At 37.4% G+C, this 27,492-nt stretch overlaps 1 protein-coding gene and 1 non-coding gene across 17 annotated transcripts in view; both read left to right on the top strand.

The window, feature by feature from the left end:
* DCX (doublecortin) overlaps positions 1 to 27,492 on the top strand; it is a 327,175-nt gene that overhangs the window by 39,624 nt on the left and 260,059 nt on the right. The window lies entirely within an intron of this gene.
* Positions 25,166 to 25,292, top strand: LOC146394747 (U6atac minor spliceosomal RNA). Its single transcript, XR_014835946.1, has one exon. It is a non-coding gene; the product is annotated as a U6atac minor spliceosomal RNA (small nuclear RNA).

Genomic DNA, 27,492 nt, shown 5'->3' with positions numbered 1-27,492 from the left:
AGGAAGGGAGGAGGGAAGGAAGAAGTAAAAGGCATCCATATTGGAAATAAAGAGGGAGAAGTGTCTTTATTTGTGGACAACATGGAAATCTGGGTAGAAAATCTGATGAATTCCCTAAGAAAGCATGAGTTTATCAGATTGAAGGCTACAAGATCAATATACAAAAACCAATTGTATTTGTATATATTAGCAATGAACAATAAAAAATTGAAATTTAAAGAGCAATGCCATTTTTGATAGCACTTAGGGATAAATCCTCTTCAAAAGAAACTGTTATGGGACTGAAAAGTCAAGCTATAAACTTGGAGAAAATATTTGCAAAATATATTTCTTAAAGGAGACATATCCAGGATACAAAGAGAACACTCACACCTTAATAATAAACAAACAGCCCAATTAAAAAAGCAAAAGATTTGAGCAGACATTTCACCAAGGAAAATACATGGATCCCAGATAATCACATGAAAATATGGTCAATGTCAGTAATCATTAAGAGTATTGCAAGTCAAAACCACAATGAAATACCATATGCATTTATTAAAATGACATGTCTTGACAAGGGTATGAAGGAACTGGAACTCTCATAACCCTGATGGAGGAAATGTAAAATGGTACAGTCACTTTGGAAACAAGTTTGGCAGTTTCTTTAAAAGTTCAATGCACACATGCTATATGATCTAGCTATTCCATCTCTAGATATTTACCTAAGAAAAAAGAAAGCATGCTCCCATACAAAAATTTGTACATGAATGTTTATAGCAACTTTATGTGTAGTAGCCCCCAAAATGGAAACAACCCAGATATCCATCAACAAGGTGAATGGATAAACAGATAAGTATTTATCTATACCATGGAATGCTACTCATTAATAAAAAGAAATGAACTACTGATATGACAACATGAATCAATCTCTAATTTTCCTGGGTGAAAGGAGCCGTTCCCAAAAGAGCACATGCTCATGATTCCATTTACACAAATCTTAATAAAATACAAACTAATTTATATTGACAGAAAGCAGATCAGTAGTTGCTCGAGGAAGGGGAGAGTAGAGAGGGATAGAAGGGAGAGATTAACATGGGGCAAGAGAAAATTTGGGGGGATTATAGTATGTTCACCATTCTGATTGAGGGGATGGTTTCACATGCGTGTGTGTGTGTGTGTGTGTGTGTGTGTGTGTGTGCGCATGCCAACATTTGACAAATCATATGCTTTAAAGATACACAGCATATTTTATGTCATTTTTCTTCAATAAAGCTTTTCAAAAAAACATCATTGAGCAAAAAAAAAAAAAGTGTAATTATCTTCACCAGCCTTGTTGGCATCTATAGTAATAAAAATCTTATTTTAAAATGATTAGTTGATCACAAGACAAATTGGTTTTTTTCTTCTTCTTTGAAATAGCTGAACATATAGAAGAATCAGTAAATCAGGAAATTTAAACATAGAACCACATGCCTTAAAGAATTTTTTTGGCTGCACCTGCTGCAGGCAGAAGTTCCCAGACCAAGGGTCAAACCTGCCTCATAGCAGTGACCTGAACCACAGCAGTGACAACACTTGATCCTTAATCTGCTGAGCTACCAGGGAACTCCAAGGCCTTAAAGCATTTTAAGCTAGAATATTCCATGTGTTTGTTTTGATGTTAATGCAGTTAAATTGAACAAAACATTCCTAATCCTAAAAGCTTATATTGAATTGCAAATTCAAAGAAGCAGCTTCAATTAGGGTTCTTATCAGAATACGCATACATGATGTCAATGCAAATCCTTCACCCATTTATGAAGTCATTTGTACATATACCAATCTCTTTCTATTGAGTCATTTTAAGTAGGGCCCTCTTTCTCTGAGGTAAAGGGAAGCTGTTCCATGACTAGATTTTCTACTAGCAAAGAAAAGAATTGTGACAACAAATGGATAGTTCAAGAAAATATATTTTATTCAATAAATGAATATCAGATTAGTAGGTCTTAATGTGCATGTTTATCTTTGACTTTTATACTTTTTGGTTCTAACATTCTCAGTATAAGGTTTAGCATTTTAGTCATGATTCTACTTTCAGCTAATTATCTAGGCTATAGAGTTCATGATTGATCATTCTATTCAATTATTGTATAGTGCTACAGTATTGTATATTGCAAAAGCAATCAATCACACAGTTCTTGTGGTATCCAATAACTTTCAAAGGATGGCTTCCTAATTTCTTAGGTGGGGAATATTTATGAGCAATTTTCTCTGGGAGCCCTGAAATATTGTACTTTGGAAAGGTGGGGAGAAGTGGTCTCAAATTTAGATTTATGTTTTCCCATATATTTAAGGGTTATATGAATAAATCACACATGTTTAAAATCCAGAAAAGATGAGGCAAACATAGTTGATGTGAATACATACTTAGGAATTTATCAATACTTTTTCTCTTTTTTGTTTTTTCTTCCAGTTTTATTGAGATATGAGTACCATATAGCACAGCATAAGTTTAAAGTGTACAGCATAATGATTTGACTTACATGCATCATGAAATGATTACCACAGTAAATTTAGGAAACATCCGTCATCTCATACAGATACAAAATTAAAGAAATAGAAAAAATTTTTTTCTTATAATTAGAACTCTTAGGATTTACTTTTTTAGTAACTTTCATATATAACATACAAAATATTAATTATATTTATCATATTGTTCATAGTACTTATTTATCTTACATCTGGAAGTTTGTACCTTTTGACTGCCTTCATCCAATTCCCACCCCTCACCACCACTCCCTTCTGTCTCTGGTAACTGCAAATCTCATCTCTTTTTCTTTAAGTTTGTTTGTTTTTGAAATATAATTGACCTACAGCACTATATTAGTTCCTCTTACATGATATAGTGATTTGATATTTCTGTGTAAAATGATCACCATGATAAGTCTAGTTACCACTGTGGTGAACTTTTCGTTCCCAGATATATTCACTGAAACGTTTGTTTTTAAAAAACCCGAAAACTTGGGCCAAGACAGAAGGAAAGGTTTCCTTGCATAATTCCCCAGTGACACTTTGTATCCTTTAAGCATAAAATTTATGAGGGACTCTTACTTTGTTGTTAAATATAAACATCAAGTTTATGCACTGATAAATCAAGAAAACTCCTATTTTTTTCTGCACTCTATGACTTATTCAGGCAAAATCAAAGCTTTCTCTTCATTCGGATTTTTGAGAAAAATTTGCCTGTCCAGACCTGTCCAGATTGTTGTAGGTTGAAGAGTTAATATAGATTGTTTTATCTATAAATTTGATGTTGTTGAAGTAAAGGAGAAAGAGAAAATAAGCACCTTGATAAGAAGGTACAGATGAGGAAAGATTTGGGATAGAAAGAAAGCGGACAGTTGAGGGGAGATTTGGGATAGAAAGAAAGCAGATGGTTAAGGGGAGATTGAAAATAGATTGAGCAACAGCTCTGGAGCCAGGTCCTGAAAAATTCAAGAAGATTCTTACTTTGAAAAGAAGAAGAAACACCTCTTCCTCTGAAACAAGAGGGAAAGATCGTTATGACAGATAGTGTAGATTGGTTCACTCAACACCCATCCAACACTTTTCCTGCTAAAATCTTTATTTCCCATCCTTGGAACTAGGGTTCTGTACATAATGAGACCTAGAAGGAAGTGAGCAATATGTGACAATGGCCACATGTAGCGAGACTGGATTACTGGCAAATACACTGGCAGAGGAATTTCATTCTCCTGGGTTCAGCCATGCAGACAGCTATCTCGAAATTATGGAAAGTAGCAGCATAGTTCGGGGGTCTGGGATTAATAGCAGCTCCCTTCATAAGCCAGTTCTATAGTTAGATGAAGGGAATTTTTCTAGAAATGTAGTCTGAATTTTGTTCCTTCTGGTCTCCTAATGATTCTGAGGATCTTCTAATATCCTTTAATAAACTCAGTGAGTTTAATTATTAAACTAGTTAGAAAGAAATCTTTTATCTATTTCTATGAATACTTACCTATACAGTAATTGGTATCAGAATGGTCCTGCACGTAATAGTATCTAACTGTTATGTATCGGCTGAATTGAGACAACAGGGAAATAAATATTAAAGATGCACCCATTTCACTTTAGAAAGCTTGTGACTGTGGTTAACCTCTTGCCTGCTAGTTCTTAGAGTATAAACCAAGTAAGTATCAACCAAGTCTGTAGGATTAAAAAAAAAAATAGTAGGGAGTTCCCATCGTGGAGCAGTGGTTAACAAATCCGACTAGGAACCATGAGGTTGCAGGTTCGGTCCCTGCCCTTGCTCAGTGGGTTGACGATCCGGCGTTGCCGTGAGCTGTGGTGTAGGTTGCAGACGCGGCTCGGATCCCGCGTTGCTGTGGCTCTGGCGTAGGCCTGTGGCTACAGCTCCGATTCGACCCCTAGCCTGGGAACCTCCACATGCCGCAGGGGCGGCCCTAGAAATAGCAAAAAAAAAAAAAAAATGGTAGGAAATTTCAGAGGTTGCCATGTACCAGCTCCATCCTATGGTTTTTAGAAAATCTCCAGAAAAAAGTGATGAACTCAGGCTGCAGAAATGGAAAGAAAAATAAATGTACTAAGAGGGGTGCTTTTAACCTTTGGCCTGCAATTTAAGTTTACTGAGTTTCCTGTAATTTAGAGCCTTGCAGGGTTGAAAAAGCTGAAGGCTTCAGTACTTCAAAGGAAGCCATCAACAGTGGTGAGAACGAATCTGCAGCCTTAGCAGTAAATAAAATTGATGCTCTGCTGGGCAAATTCTCTGATCAAATTAATAGGGTTTTCTTCTCAACAAAGCTTATTGTTTCACATGTCCTAAAGGTAGAGGCCAGTAAGTTAAAGAAGAGGAAAATGGATAGAGTGCAAAGATAAGCAGCTAAACGCCCCAAATTCTCAGACTTAAAAAGTTTGTCTAGACCAGTGCTACTCCAAGTGTGGTCCACTGACTAGCTGTCAGTTCACGAATTTTTGGTACTGGTCTGCGAGGAGTTAAGGAACTTGAACCAGAATGTAAGTAAACTTTGACAGTAAGATCACTGTTAGTTCAGCCAACTTTCTAACGTCAAGATTTTCTCAGTGAAATAAGCAGTGTGTTAATTCTGGTGTAAGTCCCTTACCTTGTCACAATCTGGAACTCTGAGAAGAACTAGTCTAGAAAAGATCCTTGGCTAAGGATCTTTTCACATATGGATTGATTAGAAATAAATATCCTAGAAATCTACAAAATCATGAGGGAGTATATTGCCAAAAAAATATACCAAACCTGAAGGGAACAGTCTAGGACTGTTAAACCCCACAACAATCCCCAGGGTCCTGAACCTGCACCAACAAGAAGCAAGCTTCCCAAAGCTCTGCGGCTTCCAGAAAGGACATCCTTGACAAAGCCCAACTCAGATATAACCAGGAAGACAATGTACAAGGAAGAACTATGAGAAGGAATAAGGGAAAACAAAGGGCAGTGGAATAGGAAAATTTTCCAAGACAACTTTCAAGTCTTCAAGGGCTGCCAGATGGGATAATTGAGGAATTTATTCTACTGCTGAATTTATTCTACTTCACTATTCCTGTTCAGAATGACTTAATAATTGTTAGTATTTGAGTTTTGCCTTCTTTTTCTGATGGGAATTTTTGCTTTGGTATCCTCTGCCGCGTTCCTGATGGAGAGGACTTCACATTGCCCAGAAATCCTGAGTGTGTTACCGGGTCTAGTAATTAGATGAGATTACTACCTTTCTTGGGAGAAGAGTGTGTTCCATAAGTGAGAAGAAGGATGTACATAGATGCTTGGTAGTTTGAGGAATGGACTAGAGCAGGGAAGACAAGTTCCTTGCCCAATATTCCTTTCTTTTCTTTCTTAATTTTTTTTTTTAACCTAAGAGAGCCCCAACCTGCCAACTTTTAGGAAACATTTCCCAACCTCCCTGACAGATAGGCATGACTATATTTCTACTTCTTTGTCAAAGGTATGAAGGAGAAGGTGTTGGTTACAACTTCTGAGGATGTTTCTTAAAGAGAGGATGAGCTGACAATACAGCCATACCCTAAGGATGGTGGTGAGCCATGCCAGTCCTGGACTGCCCACTTCTGGGCTTCTATATGAGAAAATAAGCCCACAATTTGTTTGAGCTACTGTTTTCCACTTTCTGTAACTACCAGGCAAATATAAATTTTTAATTGGTACAATAGAGAAGATGTAAGTAACTGTGTTCTCTATTAATGAATTTAGTGACCTGTGTTTACTACTTACTCAGTGAAGTAGACAGAAGTCGTCCAGAGCTGCCTGTTTAAAATTACATTATTTGAATCAATACAATAAGATTTTTAGGAGTTCCTGTCATGGCTCAGCAGAAATGAATCTGACTAGCATCCATGAGGATGCAGGTTCGATCCCTGGCCTCGCTCAGCGGGTTAAGGATCTGGCGTTGCTGTGAGCTGTGGTATAGGTCACAGATGCATCTCAGATCTGGTACTGCTCAGAGCTGTGGCCGTGGCATAGGCTGGCGGCTACAGCTCCGATTCAACCCCTAGCCTGGGAACCTCCATATGCTGCGGGTTCGGTCCTAAAAGACATAAATAAATAAATAAATAAATAAATAAATAAATAAATACAGTAAGATTTCTAGTGAATGCCTATTGTGTGCTTGGCATTAATTTTTATTGAAAGTAATCTTTACCGACTATACCATAATTCTTACATTGTAGTTCCTCTTTTCGGCACAGTTTTTAAGGTGTGCACTCTGGAATTCATCTCCTTTCCTGCTCTTCCCACTGGGCTGTATCTTGAAGGAAATTTTATGGCTGCAGACTGAAAACTTGCTAGGGTGACATCATGTATTCTGCATTTTTATACCTAAAAATTGAAGACTTTACACCCCCCCCAAGACAACATATTACATTTAACTTGCATCACATATAGTCCTATACTCAAAATACAGTGTGTTTTTCATTATGTTTTTCATTATGAATGAGATTTGTTTCATTAGTTGTCCACATTTATTTGCTGTCGTGGATATTCATTGGTTGCCTACTCAGCTTCCATTTCCCTCTTCATTCTTTCTTTCTTTCTCTCTTTTTTTTTTTTTTCTTTTTACGGCCACACTTGTGGCATATGGAAGGTCTCAGGCTAGGGGTCTAGGGGTCCAGTTGGAGCTGCAGATGTGGCCATAGCCTCAGCAACACAGGGTCCAAGCCACGTCTGCGACACCACAGCTCATGGGAACTCGGATTCTTAACCCACTAAGCGAGGCCAGGGATTGAACCCTCATATTCATGGATACTAATCGGGTTCATTACTGCTGAGTCACAATGGGAACTCCATCCTCTTCTTTCCTAAGGGACCCACATTTTTGATCAGGTTTCTATTCCTCTTCCATGCAGGTTATCTATACATACACAAATTCACACATATATGCACACATTTATGCTTTCTGTTGTGTATGAGTGAATATCTGTGAAATGATTTTTCTCTTCATACGACCACAAGGTGCTTACAGATAGTAAATAAAGAGGTTGCTTTTGGGAGAGAGTTTGTATGGAAAACAGATGAATAACAGAGTGATAAGAAAGAGTGCTGGTGGGTAATAGCATACCTCCCACCAAATGATAATTATCTGGGTGTTGACTTCTCTGAGACCAGAGATGTACAAAAGGGCAGGTCCCAAGAGTGCTTGGCTCTACTTACCAGGACTGATTGTGGCAGGCAGTTAATGAGAAAGCATCCTGAGTCCTAGCCAGAAAGGTTGGATTCCCAGGTAATTATTCTGAGCAACCTGAAGCAGAAGAGGAGAGCAGGGGTCCAGGAGACAAAGCGGGCCTGATGCTAAAGAAGCAGTAACACCAAGGCAACAAAGAAATGAACTAGAGTTAGTAAAAGGCTCCAAATATCAAGGAGAACATCAGACAACAGAACTAGCTGGAATGGAGTTTGATGTTTGGTGGATAGGGTAGTTCAGAAGATATCTTGAAGAAGTGAGAGTGTAGTTTCAAGCCCCTCTCATGATGTTTTGATTGCTCCCACCAACAGAGGTCTTAATGTGACACACTACAACCAGATAGTCTTTCATTACAAATGAGTATCATGGCAGAATGGATTACTCACACTTTGTTTTTAATTCCATGACCTTATCACATAGCATTAGGGTTAGCGTATGGTAGATCAACACTTGAAATTCCCTGCACAATTCATGATCTGATGCAGGATGCTCTGAGAAACTCTGAAGAAGCTTTGAACTACTTCTCACAAAGTTTAAGGGTTTTTCATTTCTATGTTTTCCAATCTTTTCAAAATTTTGAAAAGTTAAAATGTTTATTACAACACCAACTAATGGTGATTATTCCATAGACAATACCATTTTAGGTGCCTTATAGGTCAAGTCTTTCAAAGTGAGGAATAAGGTAACTTCAGTTACAGTTTGTGGTGGCATAATGAGAACTCAGTAGTGAAGTGGTGAGTACTTGTGTTTCAGCCACCTGCTACTTGGCCAGCTTCAATTTGAAGCAAAAGGGGAAATAAAACAGAATTAGAAAAAGACATACTTTCCCCATTATTGGGTATCCTGAAAATTACTACCTGTCAACCTCTAAGTACACTTTTTTTTTACCTAAATACTTTTATCATTCTCTTAATAGAGAATTGACTGGTGTTAATGACAATAATACTAAAAATAATAGCAAATACTTATATACAACAAGTATCATTTTGCTTAGCCCTCACAATGACTAATATCCCCATTTTACAGATGAAGAAACTGAGTGATAGGTTAACCAGAGTCATATGGCTAATAACTGGGGGACCTGGGATTATGAACTCAGGCAGACTGGTTCCAACGTACACACTTTTAACCACACTTCTAAGAGGACAATTCGGTCAGAAGTCAATAATGAAGAAAAATAAGAACATTTGATAAAATAATGGTCTAAAGTCTGGAAAAGATTCAGACTTATAAAACAGTTCAGATATAGATTCATGCAAAGAAAGAGCAAGATTACAGAATCTTCAGAGGGAAAAAAAAAACTCTAGACAAAGAGTAGACTAGATTAGGGCACTGAGTGAAGAAACTCACTCTACATGGGTTTTTTCCTTTTTTTTTTTCCCCCACAGCATGTGGAGTTCCTAGGCCAGGAATGAGATCCAAGCCACAGTTGCAACCTTAAACCGTACCTGCAGCAAAGCTGGACACTGCTGATCCCATTGCGCCACAGCAGGAATCCTGCATTGTCTTTTAAACTGAACAAGATTTAACTTTGTATCTCTTCTATTGACCTGTACCTATTAACTGATTGATTAATTGTCTTTTTAGGGCTGCACCCACAGCTATGGAAGTTCCCAGGCTAGGGATCTAATGGGAGCTGCAGCTGCCAGCCACAACCACAGCCACAGCAACTCGGGATCCAAGCTGCATCTGTTACCTGCACTGGGACGCAGGTTTGATCCCCATCCCAGCACAGTGGGTTAAGGATCTGACATTGCCACAGCTGCAGTGTAGGTCGCAACTGCAGCTCAAATCTGATCCCTAGCCTGGGAACTCCATATGCCATGGAGTGGCTAAAAAAAAAAAAAAAAAAGTAGAGAGAGAGAAAGTGAAGGCAACCTATAAATGGGAGAAAATATTTTCAAACCACACATCTGATAAGGGGTTAATATCTAGAATATATAAAGAACTCCTACAATTCAACTTCAAAAACAACAAACAAATAACCTAATTTTTTAAGTGAGCAAAGGATTTAAATAAACATTTCTCCACAGAATATACACAAATGGCAAACAAACATGAAAAGATGCACAACTTCACTAATGATCAAGAAAATACAAATCAAAACCACAATGTATTATCTCATACCCATAAGGATTGCTATTATCAAAAATAAAAATAAAGCCGAAAATAACATGTGTTGGTGAAGATGTGGAGAAACTGGAACCCTCCTGCTCTGTTGGTGGGAATGTAAGATGTTGTAGTCCTATGGAAAACAGTATGGAGTTTCCTCAAAAGAATAAAAACTGAATTAGCACATGATCCAGCGATTCCACTTCTGAGTATATATCCAAAAGAATTGAAAGCTGGATCTCAAAATTATATTGATTGTACACCTGTGATCATTACATTATTCTCAATAACCAAGAAATGGAAGCAGCCTGAACGTCCATCGGAAGAAGAATGGATTAAAAAAAGACAGTCTTGGTGTTCCTGCTGTGGTGCAGCACATTAAGAATCCGACTGCAGCTGCTCAGGTAACTGCAGAGGTATAAGATTGATTGCTGGCCCAGTGCAGTGGGTTAAAGGAACCAATGTTGCTTAGCTGTGGCATAGGTCATAGCAGCAGCTTGGATTCAGTCTCTGGCCTGGGAACTTCCATATGCTGTGGATGCAGACATAAAATTAAAAAGAAAGAAAGAAAAGAAGGAAAGAAAGAAAGAGAATGCAATCTATAGAATATTATTTAGCCTTTAAAAAGAAGAAAATCCTGTCACATACTGCAACAAATGAGAACATTATGCTCAGTCACAAAAAGACAAACCAGTCACAAAAAGACAAATACTGCATGATTCCACTGTGGTATACGGTATCTAAAATATTCAAGTTCATAGAAACAGAAAGTAGAATGATGGTTTCCAGGGGCTGGTGGGGGATTGTGTAATGGGGAATTATTATTTAATAGGTAGAGAGATTCAATTTAGCTAGATGAAAAGTTCTAGAGATCTGTCACATGATAATATGCATATAGTTTAATACTAATGTACTATTTACCTAAAAATGGTTAAGATAGTAAATATAAAAACATATTGATCATGACCTGCTAAATTAATTTTATGAATCACTAATGGGTCACAACTTGATTTTGAAAAATTCTAGCTTAGAATAATTAGTATTGAAAGTCTGTGATGTGGCCTACCTTGGGGTACGAGCATTTTTCTTGTATTTGAGCAAAACCAGGGCTCTGTTAGCAGGCAAAAGTTAGCAGGGAGAGGGAATATTATTTGGCAATACAAAGGAATGAAGCACTGATACATACTACAACATGGTTGGACCTTGAAAACGTTAGGCTAAGAAGCCAGCCACAAAGAATCACATATTGTACTATTCTTTATGAAAAGTCCAGAACAAGCAAATCCATAGAGACAGAAAGTAGATTAGTGGCTGCTTAGGGCTGGGGTGAGGGGTTGGGGGATATGGGGAGTGACTGCTAATGAGTACAGGGTTTCTTTTTGGGAGGACAGACATGTTCTGAAAGTAGATTGTGACGATGGTTGCATAACCCTCTAAATATACCAAAAAAAATTGAATTGTACATATTAAACGGCTAAAATGCATAGTATATGGGTTATATTCCAAGTAAGCCATTTAAAACTAGGGAACAAAGTAGCAAATAGAGTTTATGTCTAATGAAATAAAGACAATAAATCAGCACATGGAAAAATGTATAAATACAAATGTAGACCACTTTCACTCAATATATCTGTCTATGTAAACAATTTCAAAATAAGAAAATCAACATCAGAATTATATGGAAATAGGAAGAACTATGCCATGGTGATATTGTAAATTAATTATATAATGGCAATATGTAGCAAGATATACTTAGTTTTGAACTAGTGAAAGAAAAGGCAGGAAGAAAAGCTGATGAGTTAGCAAACAACAGTGTCTACACAGGAGATATATATTCAGTTTAGTCTTAGAGCATAACCCATCCTAGTCCAAGTATTTTTCTACTTGATTCAGAGAAGTCTGAATTCTCTTCCATGAATACTATGGTTCTACCATTAAGCCCTGTTTGAACTCAGTCTTTTCAGTTCACTTTTTGCTGATTTTGTCATACTTACGTCTTCCCCTGTTAGATTATGAGTTTCTTGAGTTAGAGCGTTATTTCCACGAGTGACGTTATATTAGGAAATTAACATGAGGAGGGGGAAGTATCACCAAGATTTGACTACTGTCGCTTAATCAGCTGTGTGACCTTAACTGCTCTGAAACTCGGTTTCTTTATCTGTAAAATGGGACTCAATCTATTTCAAGGTGTTATAAGAAATAAACAGTATGAAGTTAAATGAAATAGCTAGCACGGAACCTGGTAATGACAGATTCTCAATAAACATTAGTTTCTTTCACTTTCTCTCTGTGGTCCTTTGTTCTTTTGTCCCAGTTCAGGTGAAATGGTCTGTTTGCCCTAATTCTTCTCATTCTTTAAGTCCAAAGGCACTACTGACTTTAAAACTTACAGGGCTTCTGACTTTTACTTCCCTCATGGTCCTTACTATTCCTTTCATTTTGTTCAGTTTTTTCCATCCTTTGGGTACTGTTGGGGACCAAAATAGGCTGCCCCCAAATGTGCCTCAATAGCATATTGATTATTTTGAATTAACTTATTCAAAATTGTTTTGAATTACTTAAGAAACAGCCAACTCAAGAGGGACATTCTGACTCTCCTTTCAGTCTCCCTGAAATCAGGAAATACTTCTCTCATGTGAAAGGTGCCCTCCCTACATCTGGGGACAGAAGGATATCCTTATCACCAGAGATAGGGAATTCAGACTGAGAAACCTGTATAAACAAATCTGGAGACTTCTTTAATCTACTGCCCTAATCCCAAATTCTGTTTAGATTCTGCACTAATTGAGCACCCAAAACCTGTTTCTCTGTCTTGCCAATTTCTCACAAATTTATTTTTTCTTTGTCTGAAAAGTATGAAAGCTGCCTGCTCTAGCCACTTCTTAGGTCTCAATTCCGTGAACCCTCCACGTGCATGGATTAAAATGTGTTTCTTTTTCTCCTGTTAATCTGCCTCATGTTAATTTTATTATTAGTTCAGCCACAAGAACTCAAGAAGGGTAGCAGGGGAAATTTTCCCTGCCTGGACAGTATGCAAAGATCTGTTTTGATTGTGTAATTTCCTCCATGTCTCAGTAAGTAGTGGATATGATGACACTTTCACACTAACAATGACATTTGCATAGAACGTGTCACAAAAGATTTCTTGACAAACTGAAAAAAGGGGATTTATGTATTACAAATACTGTGGAGAAGTTCCCATCGTGGCTCAGTGGAAACAAATCCGACTAGGAACCATGAGGATGCGGATTCGGTCCCTGGCCTCGCTCAGTGGGTTAAAGATGCATCGTTGCCATGAGCTGTGATGTAGGTCGCAGATGTGGCTTAGATCTGGCATTGCTGTGGCTTTGGCATAGGCCGGGGGCTACAGCTCCGATTAGACCCCTACCCTGGGAACCTCCATATGCTGTGGGTGCGGCCCTCAAAAGACAAAAAGACAAAAAAAAAAATATATATATATATATATATACAAATACTGTGGAAAAGAGCTATTAATCAGAAACTACTGCTCAAATTGAGAAAACAATAGTTATGGCTTTAAACCTAATTGTTAAGGTATGGAGTTACCCATCTTGTGCCGCCTTCTTAATCAGTAACCCAGGCATCAGTCTATTTATGTAAGCAAAGAATTAGGAAGCTACAGCAGAGTTCAAGGAAGCTTTTGAGTACCTTCTCTACAGATTAAATAACATATCTTAAACATATTTAGATTACATTCAATAAGTAGTTTTAAAAAGTGTGTGCTGAGGAAGAGGAACTTATATTGAAAGACCAAAATGGAGGTGGTTTTGGTTTTATTCAGACCTTGGAATTGATACTGCATAATTAGTTATGTCAATGCCCTCCAGCCAAAGGCCACTGGGGACACCCTTGTAATTGGTTTTGTTGCTTGTTGCAGGGAGGGACAATGCATGTCGTGGGGATCCATGGGGCACTTCATTAAAAGAGAGCAGAAAACATAGTATATAGGATTGGGGTTCATGTTAGGTGATTTGGGGAAGGATTCAAGGAAGAGCTCTTTTCTCTGGATATAGATGCTATCAGGAAGCAGGGGTAATTTCGTGATTGGATATCTCAATAAATCTTACCCAGAAGAAGGGAAGACTAGCCGGAGGATAAAGCAGTAATTGGTACAGAAGCAGCAGGCACTAATATCAGCTAGAATAGGGGACTAGTTAGTCATTTTGGTGGCTTGGACCATGTTCACATTTTGTCTATGTTCGAACATTATTATAAAATGTTTGGTTTTGTTAGTGTTGATACATTATATTTAGGTGGTCTTATATGACGTTCATGATGTGTAAAAGTTTATGTTTTGTAGGAGAATACCAAGATCTAGTTGTGAATGCTGGGCCAGCTCCTGCATGTCAGGACCTGCTTTTCTCTTTCTCAGAAATATTGTCTGCTCCTACTCCATTTTCTCTCTGTTTTCCTCTTCGGTACTTGTCATAAAATCAGGCATTTTCTAATTATTGTTATAAGAGGGAAGAGAAGAGAAACTATCATTTATTGAGAACATATCTTAGACATTGTTGTATATACAGTGATACATAATATCATTTAAAAATAATAATAACCCTAGAGTTCCCATCGTGGTGCAGCGGAATGAATCTGGCTTGGAACCAGTAGGTTGCGGGTTTGATCCCTGGTCTCACTCAGTGTGTTAAGGATCTGGCGTTGCCATGAGCTGTGGTGTATGTAGGTCGTAGACACGGCTCGGATCTTGCGTTGTTGTGGCTGTGGTGTAGGCTGGCAGCTGTAGCTCCAATTAGACCCCTAGCCTGGGAACCTCAATATGCCATGAGAGTGACCCTAAATAATAATAATAATAATAATAACCCTGAGGCAGATAGTATCTACATTTTATAGAGGAAGCAACTAGGGCTCAGAGAGAATACATAACTTGCTCAAAGTCACACAGCTGGCAAATAGAGGCTGATTTTGAATCCACATCTGTCTCCAAAGCCCTGTGGAGTTTCTGTTCTACCATGTTGCCTCGCCGGAAACACAGGAATACAGCCTATTCTTTATGTCTGTACTATTTATTCAAGAAAATATATTCAGAGTTGAAATGAAGAACAGTTCCTTGAATTCACAATTTTAGTGAATATTTTTGGGTTAGATTATATATGTAAGTTGGCAGAACCAATATAGGAAGCACATGATATTATAGTCCCATTTTATCAGACATTAAATACACAGAGAGAACAAAGTGAGAAGGAAGTAAAGTGTTGGGGGCCACAGGTGTAGATTCTCTGCCCTAGGAGAAATTTAGGAACTGGTCATTTAAAGAAAGTGTCTCCTAGACATGAGCTTCTAAGGTATAAGGATCAGTTCTGTTTTAGTTCCTACAGCTTCTGCCACTTGGCGAAGACACACAGGCTCAGCCTTGCTCATCTCTAGGAGCCATCTGACTGTCAGGCAGGGGGCACATAAAGAACCCTGGCTTCACAGCTCAGTTGTTCAACAAAAGTCAGCCTTCCTACTGGTCCCTTTCTGACTTAATATTCTAGTCTAATAAATGAGCTATTACCTGGTTTCTTATGACTAAGTTTCTACTTTATAATCCAGTTTAAGTAACTAAATCCTCCTCCTAAGGAGTTCTCACAATAGTTCTTTTTTTCCATGACCCTGGGTTGTGGGCAAAGAATGTCACTAGCCACTTCAATAAGCCAAGGATGTTGCAGCCATAAAGCCATTAGTCACTGCAGCCCCCAACCAGTGTGCCTAACTATAAAAAGAGGATATGTCTGTTGAAACTTTCTTTCTTACAGTTAGTTAAATTGCTTCAAGGATTTACATCTAAGTGACTGACCCCCCCCCCTTATGGACTTCTATAAATGTTCAAACCTGAGCGTTCAAATCTTGGAATCAGATAGACATAGTTTGAACCCCATCTCCTGTATTAAACGACTTTGGCCAAAACACTTAACCACTCAACTTCAGATTGCTTATCCTGAAAATGGAGATAATAATGTTTATCTCACAGAGTTGTTGGGAGGGTGAGATGTGAAGGCCACATAAAGTGCCTGAAGCAAATGTTCAAGAAATGGTAGCTTGTATTTTAAAATTCAGGCAACATTCACATAAGATTAACCATTTAAAATGTATGATTCAGTGATATTTACTACATTCACAGTGTTGTGCAGCCATCACTTCTATCTAATTCCAAAACATTTTCATCATGGCCAAAAGAGACCCAGGGTGGTTGCTCCTTTATAGCTCAAGAAATGTTTTGCACCCAGTGGGTGGTAAGGCCAATGGCATCATAGTGAGAACATTAAGATCACAATCTAAGGCTGATTAAGTACAACACTCCATTCATTGTTCTCTGGTCTCTGGTATGATGCTATCTGTAAAATTCAACAAAATACAGGTATAATTCCTAGCCTACTTGCTTTAAGGGTCACTTTCAGGAGTTTTCATCTCACAAGGTCAGCCTGCAGGGTTTTTGTATAGCTCGGTGGCCCTTTTCAACCACCATTGTACTGTAAAGTTTCACTTAAGTGCATTACTCAGCAAGGTTCTATGCCAACTTCTTGTAACACAATTTATCATCGACCCAAACTAGGTATTTGCTAATTCACTCAGAATTAATTGTGCACTTTAATCATTTTCATTGAATCAGTTCCCATATCTATAGCTTTTATAACCACAAGTACTAGCTGCATACTGATTAAAAATTTCCCATCAGTTAAATACGTGGTACGACTATAAATTTTCTTTTTAATTTTCCTTCTATGACTCATAAACTGGCTTAGGGGCAATTCTGAAAAAGAGTAAAAGGTTTGCAAGTGATAGTGGTGTTTGTGGAATAAATGTTATTTTTCTCTCAGGAGAATACTCAGATGAATGTACATTCTGATTTGTTAAAATGGTCTTGTTATATTACGGTCACAATTAATACGCTCCATTTCAACATCACTCTTAGAATCTTCATTTTCTATGAGAATTTTCAGCACTTTTTTTGATTTTTAGAGTGTGATAAGATATAAGCTTTTTTACATTCAGCTTTTTAAAAAATTAATTTTTAATGATGCAGTGTTACATTGGGTAAAATAATCTTTTATTTTTTTGGCTTTTTAGGGCTGCACCTGTGGCATATGGAAGTTCCCTGGCTAGGTGTTGAATCGGAGCTGAAACTGCCGGCCTACGCCAGAGCCACAACAACGCCATATCCAAGCCACTTCTACAGTCTACACCACAGCTCATGGCAAAGCCAGATCCTGAACCCACTGAGCGAGTCCAAGGATCGAACCCGCATCCCCATGGATGCTAGTCAGGTTCGTTACCACTGAGCCACAGTGGGAACTCCTGGGTAAAATAACCTCCACGGGTAGATAGTGAGAAGAGCCATTAGTACCATTAATAATCTGTGTTAATCGCTCATTTTGGCATAGTGCTAGAATGAGTGAACACAAGACTAGAATCTGTTAGGAAACCTGGATCCTAGTCCTCATCCTGCAACTAAATAGCTCTGTAATTTGGGACATATCACAGCTTCATACAGGACCACAGTTTAATTATCTGTCACATCATTATGTCTTCTGTGTACTTCATTAGGATGCTGCAAAGACAAACACGACATGTTCCAAGTTTTCTCTTTACAAAATGTCTGCACACTGCTATTTGTTCTCTCTCAGTTCTGGATTTTGTCCCGGAGCACCATTCTCCCTGCCCCTTGCCTTGAGACTTCCTCACCTGTTTTAGTAATCTTTTTTTTTTCATATAAAAAGATGATCATCATGAATTTCTACATTTGAATCTAACATTTGAGCTTACCCATGACACACGGAGGTTGCTATAACATAAATTAAGACTAAAGATGGAATTGGAAAGAAATATTGTATTCTTATTGATAGGTTTGATTTTGCAGGTGGTATGAATTAGAAATTCTGCAACTAAGATATGTATTCTGAGATTGAGCAACTAAGTAAGTATGTTGTCCATAATGAGAGCTAGATTTCTCACTGTTGGAGAAGGGAACTACAAATAAGGAAAGAGGGACGCCTAGGACAAACCATGCAGTGTCAGATTTGAATTAGAGGTATCGGTGTTAACTCATAGTTTTTGAAAGATAGATTGGATAGATACAGAAATATGGGTATGTGTATGTGTGTATGTATACATCCATGTATATCCTAGTTTTGTCCACTGACGAAAGCAAATGACATTCTGGCACCAATGAACACACCTTGAATCCCAGATCTTGATTTCTAAATATGATTCTACAATATAGGAACAAGGGCTCCTTAAAGAAATTACTGATTGCAGTGCTAGGGCGGGTAAAATATAAGCCGATTCTGGAACATCTTGTAGTATTAGGAAGTAAAGAAGGTTTCAAAATAATCATGGGGAAGATAAGTTACAGACAGACTGCTCTTTTTAACAACAGTACAATTGTCAATCAATGGTATATTATTATCTCAATGCAGACCTTATCCGAATTTCACCGTTTGTCCCAAAAAGGTGGTCTTTTGTAAGACTGTGTAAGAGCATCCTGTCTGCAGCTTACTCTGACACATTTCCAGGAGAAGTGGTTTAAATGTTAACGTTTGGGAAATCTGGGTGAATGCTATACCAGAATTAACTAGTTTTGGAACTTTGTATAATATTCAAATTATTTCATAATTAAAATTTTAAAAAAATTTTCATTCACAGGGTCTTCTCTCAAAAGAGTAATTTAAACTATTAATATTTATTGTAATTACTGGTACATTTTTCCTTATACTGCTATCCTATTTTATGTTTTCTATTTGTCATTTTTCTTTTTTTTTTTTTTTTTTTTTTGTCTTTTGTCTTCTTCGGGCCGCCTCTGCGGCATATGGAGGTTCCCAGGCTAGGGGTTGAATCAGAGCTGTAGCTGCTGGCCTACACCACAGCCACAGCAACACCAGATCTGAGCCGCATCTGTGACCTACACCACAGCTCACGGCAACGCTGGATCCTTAACCCACTGAGCGAGGCCAGGGATGAAAACCACAACCTCATGCATGGTTCCTAGTTGGATTCATTTCCGCTGCGCCACGACAGGAACTCCAATTTGTCATTTTTCTTATTTCATTTTTATTTTCATACTGTTAGCTGTATTGATGATTTGATTTATTTTTTTTCTTGTAGTTTCAAAGGTGAATGTATTCTTTCTATTGTTCTGGTTGTTTCTCAATACATACACATTAATGTTCTTTTTTGTAAATCAAAATCTAAATTTCATTAGAATCTCTTTATTTCCCTTTATCCAACAACAACCTTTGCAACTTTACAATTTCTTTCCTGTTGTATCCTAAGTTGAGATGTCCTGAGATTTTAGTTCTAAATAATTATAAAAAAATATTTTGACCTTATGTATCTACATTTATTTAGATTTAACTACAAACTAGACTCATTTTTGTTGATTTTTTTCTTTTTCATGGAAGCTTTTGGGATTTCTTTTAAATCTTTTTTTTTTTTTTTTAACTGGCTGCACTTTTGGCATATGGAATTTCCCAGGCTAGGTCAAGTCAGAGCTGCAGCTGCTGGCTTATGCCACAGCACCAGATCCCAGCCACATCTGCGACTTATACTACAGCTTGTGGCAATGCTGAATCCTTAACTCACTGAGTGAGGCCAAGGATTGAAGCCACATCCTCACGGACACTTGTCAGGTTCTTAACCCCCTGAGCCACACAGGAACTCCTAAAAATCCTTATTTTAATTCTTGGTGTTCAGAAATGTCACCACAATGCATTTTATATATGTCTTCTTTATTTACCTTGTTTAGTACTTCTCTTTCCATCTTTTATCATTTGGGGGGAATTATCTTCTGTTATTGACTTATTAACTTCCTCTTCTCTGTACCTTCTGTTCTTTTGGAATTCCTGCTGCATGGATGTTGAACTCCTGGGTCTAATCTCTATGCATATTATTGTTTTATCAAAAGTTGTATTTCGTTTTCATTTTGCAATGTTCTCTGAGAATTTTTTAGTTTGATGTTACAACATTTTTTTCTCTTCTGCTGTTCCTCAATGATATTACAGATATCCATTGCATTCTTTATTTTGATTCCCTTTATTTATGTAGTTTCCAGTATTTATTATTGGTTTTGTTTTACATCAGCATTTTCTTGTTTATGGGTTTGATAGCTTTTCTTATTCTTCTGAAAACATTACTTATAGTTATTTTTAAAATCTGTTTTATTTGCTATTATTTATCCTGTTTCTTCCAGTGTTAGTTTTTCTGTTTATTAATTCTGGTTTCTTACATGATGTCTGTTGTTCAAATATTAATTGATGTTTCTTGTGCACTTCTCTCAGTTTTTGAGATTCCTTACTAGACTGTCTATAGATGTTGTTTTTGTAAAAGTAAATCCTGCTGCTAATTGTGGGGAAGAATCATAACAAGCTCTAGATGGAGTGTGCCAGTGGTTTATTTTTTAGGTGTGGCAGCTAACTACTATTTATACTTATTCAGAGCAAAAAGCAATAGCAGAATTTGTCGCTAGACTAAAGCATTGTATAAGAACTGACCCCCAGAGGCACAGTTATCCAAAATGCTTTGAATATAGCTCTTCATTAATTATGCTGAAATTCCCAAAGGCTCCTTTTTGCTCTTTACATCATTGATGCTGGTTTTGAAGATCTCTAAATTACTCTTGTTTACACAGTGGTCTTCACTTATATTTTGGGCTGTGGTTTATTCTAGTTTTATTTTTCTAACTGGAATGGATATGATTCTCAATCAAAAACTCATTTGTGCTGGAACTATCACATACTTTATTTCCTATATATCAACTACCTAATTTTCTGAACCCTATACTCCCTTGGTAATTATAGTGTGTGTGTGTGTGTGTGTGTGTGTGTGTGTGTGTGTGTGAAAGAGAGAGAGAGACAGAGACAGGGATGGAGACAGAGAGAGACGAGAGAGATAATATATCTCTCATCAGTACCAACACATAAGAGTTTCCAAGATCCTAGCAAGGGTCATTATATATAATCAGGGTTTCCTAATTTACCTATTTGTAAAACCTGCAGCCAGAGGAGCATGTAAGATTAGCGTAAGAAGTTTGCGTGGTTCGTATGTATGTAAAACCTATGCAAGAAGTATGGGAATAACAGAGCTAGTTGTGCTCTCAATCAGCATCCTGAGACAAATATATTAAGGTTTTATAGGTATAAGAACCCTGAGGGTGCATAGCCTTATGGTTCTTGTTCCCACTGCAGGACTATATGCAGCCCCTCTAGTCTTCTAAGTCTTGAATCTTGTCTTTGGCTGTAGACTTTTTTTTTGGTAACACTATATATGTTTCATGTGTACAACATTATATTTCAATTTCTGCATACACTATAGCATGCTCAACACCAAAAGTTTAGTTTCTATCTGTCACGATAAAGTTGACCCCCTTTACTCATTTCACCTTCCTCCTTTTCCCTCTGGTAACCACTGCTCTGTTCTCTTTATCTATGCATTTGTTTTTGTTTGGTTTGGCTTTTTAATGTTTTTTGTTAATTTTTTTTTGTATTTTACACGAGTGAAATTGTATCATATTTATCTTTCTCCATCTGACTTATTTCACTTAGCAAAATATCCTTAGGGTCAAATCATGTTGTCCCAAATGGTGAGATTTCTTCTTTTTTAATGGCTGAATAGTACTCCATTGTACATATATACCCCATCTTCTTTACCCATTCACCTGTCAATGGGCACTTGGGTAATTTCTCTATCTTGGCTATTGTAAATAATGTTGTGATGAATATAGGGGTGCCTATCTCTTCAAATTAGTGTTTTTGTATTCCTTGGAGAAATACCCAGAAGTGGAATAGCTGGATGGTATGGTAATTCTAGTCTTATTTTTTTTTTTTTGAGGACTCTCTATTTTCTGTAGTGGCTGCATCAAGTTGCATTCCCACCAACAGTATATGAAGGTTCCCTATAGGGGAGCAAAACATGCCACACCAAAATGTCTCTTTGGCGTGCAGAGTATTTCAGGATGAAAACAATCAAGGCCCCAAAGACTCAGGAAGAACCTTTGACCTTCCCCCTAAATGCCTAAAGAATGCAGACAGAGGACCTGTTCCAGGAAAGCAGCCCTCGCCATAGACAACTATAGTAGAACTAGGTGTGTAGACAGGGAGGAACCCTGCAAAGTCTGTTTGTTAAAATTCCTCTCTGTCTCCCACTGTCTCTGTATAGTCCAGCAAACATTTGTTTGCCATACATTTGCTTTTCCATCTCCATGTGAATTGCCTTCCTCCCCTTTGAAATCTTAAACCCCACCCCCAATATCCTCTTCTGGCTAAAGATTGGTAAGGGTTTCAGCCATTTAACAAGTTACTCAGTTCTCTTGGGTCTCTCCCATGTATAACTGTTACTGAACTTTGTTAGATTTTCTCTTATTAACCTGTCTCATGTGAATTTAATTCTTATACCAGCCAGAAGAACCTAGAAGGGTAGAGAAAAATTTCTTCTCCCCTAACATCCCTTTTCTCCACATCCTCTCCAATATTTGATATTTCTTGCCTATTTTTATAGTCTGCCTGAAGACACTTTTCTTTGAAAAGAGCCTTTGTACCAGAGCTCATCCACAGTAATGACTTAAATAATCATCAGAGAAGAAGAGCCACTCATACCTGCAAAGCAACTAATCGACCATTGCAGGTACCCCCCTAAAGGTTAATTTACTGTGGCCTTTTTCCTCTACCCCTAAGATATATATACCCGATTGTGATGTATATTAATAGGAAGATTGATTTAGATTGGAATTTGTATTGGAAAATCTTTTGTTAAGTTTAGTAATTCCATAGTAAATGTAAGTCATTTGAAAAAGCTACTGCTATTTAGTTTCCCCTTCGTTATTGTCAAAGATAGTGGATAAATTTAACAGGGTCCACCGTGGGTCTTAGACATGCCGTCCTCCAGCTGTGACAGTTTTGCTTTGTGCCCTTATTATTTAACTAATTGATAGGTTTGTGAATTATTAAGAGCATGGGTTTTGGAGCCAAATAACTTGAGTCCTGATGTTATCTCTGCCACTTAGTAACTGTGTGACCTTGAGCAAATTATTTTTTAAATTTTCTTTTCCTCTCTTGGGCACACCCATGGCACACAGAAGTTCCTGGGCTGAGGACCGAATCTGAGCCAGAGATGCAGCAACACCGGATCCTTAATCCACTGCGCTGGGCCAGGGATCGAACCAGCAATGCCACAGAGACAAGCCGAATCACTAACCCACTGCACCACAGCAGGAATGCCATTGAGCAAATTACTTAACCTCTCTTTTAAAACTCTCTATTTCTTAGTTTTTTTATTTGGATAATGCAGAAGATAATTGTACCTAGCCCATAGAGTTGTCATGAGGATTGAAGAAACTGTTATATGTAAAGCACTTAGAACAGTACCTAGCAATACAACCTCTCAGTAAACGGTATCTAATGTGGTTATTATTTGATCTTTGTTTCACATCAGCCTTCCCTCTAGGGCTGCCAGGTCCAATACAGTAGTCAATAGCCACATGTGGCTATTTTGAATTTAAATTGATTTATATTAAATAAAATTAAAAATTCAGTCCCTTAGCCAACAACTGCAGCTGAATTTCAAATGCTCAGTAGCCACATACCACTAGTCATCCCTTATAGTCACGAGAGATTGGCTCCAGGATCCCTGTGGATACCCAAATCTGTAAATACTCAAGTCCCTTTTATAAAATGAGATAGTACTGTCAGCCTCCTCTATCCAAGGTCTCCATATCTGTGGAGAGGGAGGACCAACACCATAGAATATCTTGATCATTGCAGAAAGCTCTATTTGACAGCACCGCCTAGAACAGTGTTTCTCAGTTTTGCCTTCACATTAGTCAACTGGGAAGTTTTTAAAAATCCTGCAGCTCTGGCCATACGACATATCAGTTAAGTCAGAATCTCGGCTTGGGACCCATGCATCTGTAATTTCTTAAAGCCTCCCAAAGTGATTCCAGTGCTCAGCCAAAGTTGAGAATTATAGCTCTAGACCAAGGAATGGCAAACTTTTCCTGTAAAGGACCAGATAGTAAATATTTTAGGCCTTGTAGGCATATCTTTTTTCATTGTATATTCTCGTTTGTGCTACAAGCCTTTATTTTATATATATTTTTTGTCTTTTTAGGGCCACATCTGCGGCATATGGAAGTTTCCCAAGCTAGAGGTCGAATAGGAGCTGCAGCTGCCGGCCAACGCCACAGCTACAGCAACTCCAGGTCCGAGCTGCAGCTTGTGGCAACACCAGATCCTTAACACACTGAGCAAGCCCAGGGATCAAACCTGTAACCTCATGGATACAAGTCGGGTTCTTAACCTGCTGAGCCACATTGGGAACTCACAAGCCTTTAAAAATGTAAAAATCATTCTTAGTTCACAGGCCATATCTGCTCTAGACTATCAGTTCCCAGAAAGCCACAACCATGTCAGAATTGTTTGCTATTACATTCTGGATTCTAGCACTATATTTGCCATAGAATCAATACTTAATACATATTTGTTGAGTTGGCTGAACTCTTTTAGGGAAACTTCCCTGACTCCCAATACCACTGCAAATAGAATTATTTCCTCAGTGTTCTGATAGCATCCTGTATATTGCTTCTTTCTAATACATACAATATGTTGTAGGTTAAGTACTGAATGTGTCAGGGATACCGTTTTAATCATCCTTGAGTCCTGGGGATCAGAGTGCCTGATATATATTAGCTCTCTGATATCTTATTGAATTAAATGCTAGGTTGAGTCTCCAGGTAAAATAAAAAGTGCTTTGAAAAAGATTAAAATGCTCAATAAATATGATTTAATGATTTAACCATACGTAGTCATAAAAGTACCATTGTTTTGAGTACTTGGTTATATTTGATGTGTTCTTTAAAAGTTATGCTGTTACCTTGGATTAAAGCAATGATTTCTTAGTTATGACACCAAAAAAGCATAAAGTGACAAAAGGAAAACAGATAAATTAGACTGAATTTAGACAAAATTGGAAACTTTTGTGTTACAAATGATACCATCAAATAAGTGAAAAGACAACCCATAGAATGGGAGAAAACATTTTCAAATTACATGTACAATAAGGTGCTTGTACCTAGAATATACAGGAGTTCTTTAGTACTCTTACAACTCAATAATAAAAAGAAAAATTATCCAATTGAAAATGGGCAAAGGATATAAAAAGACATTTTTGCAAAGAAGATATACAAATGACCAATTAAATAACCACAAATGGCAGATTAAAGGATCCGGCATTGCCACAGCTATGGTTCAGATTCAGTCCCTGGCCCAAGAACTTACATATGCCACAGGTGAGGTCATAAAAAAAAAAGATGTTCGCTATCATTAAGTAAATATAGATCAAAACCACAGTGAGTGTTGTATGAAAGGAGAGAAGGTTAGCATTCCCCTTGACAAAGATAGAAGAGGTCCTCAGGCCTTGACAACATACATATGGTTAAGGCATTGCCACCTACTAGGTGGAATCTAACCATCAGTTTTTACACACACTACTGTGTAATTAACAAGAACCTACTGTATAGCATAGGAAAGTCTACTCAATAGTTCGTAAAAATCTATTTGGGAAAAAAGAATGGATATATATATAACTGATTCACTTTGTCATATACCTGAAACTAATACAACATTGTAAGTCAGCTATATTCCAATAAAATTAAAAAGAAAAAAACACAGTGAATTATAGCTTCATAGGAACAAGGATTGCTATAATGTAAAAACAAGTGTTGGTAAGATGGTGGAGAAATTAGAACCTTGGAATACTGCTGGTAGAAATGTAAAATGGTACAGCCATTATAGAAAATAATATGGCAACTCCTCAAAAAGTTAGATATAAAGTTACTATATAATCCAGCAATTGTACTCTGTGGTATATCCCCAAGAACTGAAAATGTATGTCCACACAAAAATTCGTACGTAAATGTTCGTGGCGGCATCATTCATGTTGATAAGTTGCTGAAAAAATGTGGTATGTGTGTGTGCGTGCATGTGTGTGCATGTGCATTGGAATATTATTTAGCTATGAAAAATAGTGAACTACTGATACATTCTAGATATGAATGGACCTTAAAGACATTACTCTAAGTGAAGGAAGCCAAAAACAAAAGATGATATATGTGATTTAACTGATAGGAAATATCCTGAATAAGAAAATCCACAGAGACAGAAAGTAGATTAGTACTTGTTTAAGGCTGGGAGGGGTCTTTTGAAGAGAAATGGGGAATGATTGCTAAGGAGAATGGGATTTCAGGAAGGTTGAATTCTGGAATTAGATAGTGGTGATGGTTGTACAAATTATCAAATATATTAAAAAACATTGAATTATACACTTTAAAAGGTGAACTTGATATGTGAATTACATCTCAAGAAAGTTATTTGAAAATTATGGTGTTTATTAAAGCTCATACTTCCCCTATGATAATTCATTGTTCATATTTTTCTTTTTAAAGATCCTGTGAGCTAACAAACTAACCAAATAATCATATAAAACCTATCTTACTTTTTTAAATGAAATACTGTAGCTGGTTTATAGTTTTTCAAAATGGTTCCCATATGAAAATGATTCTATTGTGGTTTAAAAATGATTTTACTGTTGGTTAAACTTGTTAATTAAACTGGGAAGGTGGTCAAGTTCACCATTTCTCCATTATTTTTAGGGCACTTTTCTATTACACTGCACTCTGATGGTTGATATTCTTATCTCTCCCTTTCCTACTGGGTTATGAGCTCCTTTAGGAGATTGATCCACTCTCACTATTTTTATATCCTTAGGGCCTAGCTCAATGCCTGAAGCATTATAGCCATTCATTAAATACCTGTCAAATGATCTAATGAATAAATAATCAATTACCAGCTCTATCGCAAAGAGTGAAAATTTGCAAATTTATCAGTTCTCTTTTCTTTTTCAAGAATAGTAATCATTGATACTTCTTGATTCATAAGAGCATCCAAGTCATCCAAAAGTCATAGCAACATAAAGGTAGGCAATTTTTTCAGAAAATCATCAATTAGAATATATATAAGACTGCCTAAATGCCCTAAAATTACAACTAGGAAATATTAGTCCTCCAAATACCTGAAAATAAAATTTCTCTTTCTTCCCCTTTCAAAATACACACCTAATCTCATGCCAAGTGGTAAGCTATTAAAGTTACTAAATGAACAAGCTGAGAAAGAGGGGTCATAGCACATGTATGGTAAGAAACACTGCATCCCACTGGTATACTAATTTTAACCTGTGGTGATTTAGTTTGGGGTTAGACTTCCTGGTTCTTTTTAATATGACCGTTGACAAGCCATGGTCTGTGCCCTAAATGGGTTTACAATCTCATCAATTGGACAGAACTCATTCGTCACTGTTTAGTGAGTCCTTACTCTGTGCTAGGCTCTGGGGATATAGTAGTGAACAGAAATAGCCAAAAAGTCTCTGCCTCACAGAACTTTCATACCTGACTACATCTCATGGTTTGCCTCTTTCATCTAGCACACATTAAATTTTTTTTAAAAAAATTGTCTTTTTAGGGCCACACCTGCGGCATATAGAGGTTCCCAAGCTAGGGGTCCAATTGGAGCTGTAGCCACTGGATACACCACAGTCACAGCAACACCAGATCTGAGCCTCGTCTGTGACCTACACCACAGCTCACAGCAATGCCAGATCCTTAACCCACTGAGCGAGGCCTAAG

This window comes from Sus scrofa, chromosome X, assembly GCF_054392235.1.
Source record: "Sus scrofa isolate SSC_HxYL_T2T_F1_AM1 chromosome X, Sscrofa_HxYL_maternal_Yorkshire_Landrace_v2.0, whole genome shotgun sequence".
In the NCBI taxonomy this organism is placed as follows: Eukaryota; Metazoa; Chordata; class Mammalia; order Artiodactyla; family Suidae; genus Sus; species Sus scrofa.
The sequence above is the reverse complement of the archived record's forward strand: the minus strand, read 5'-3'. Positions and strand labels throughout refer to the sequence as shown.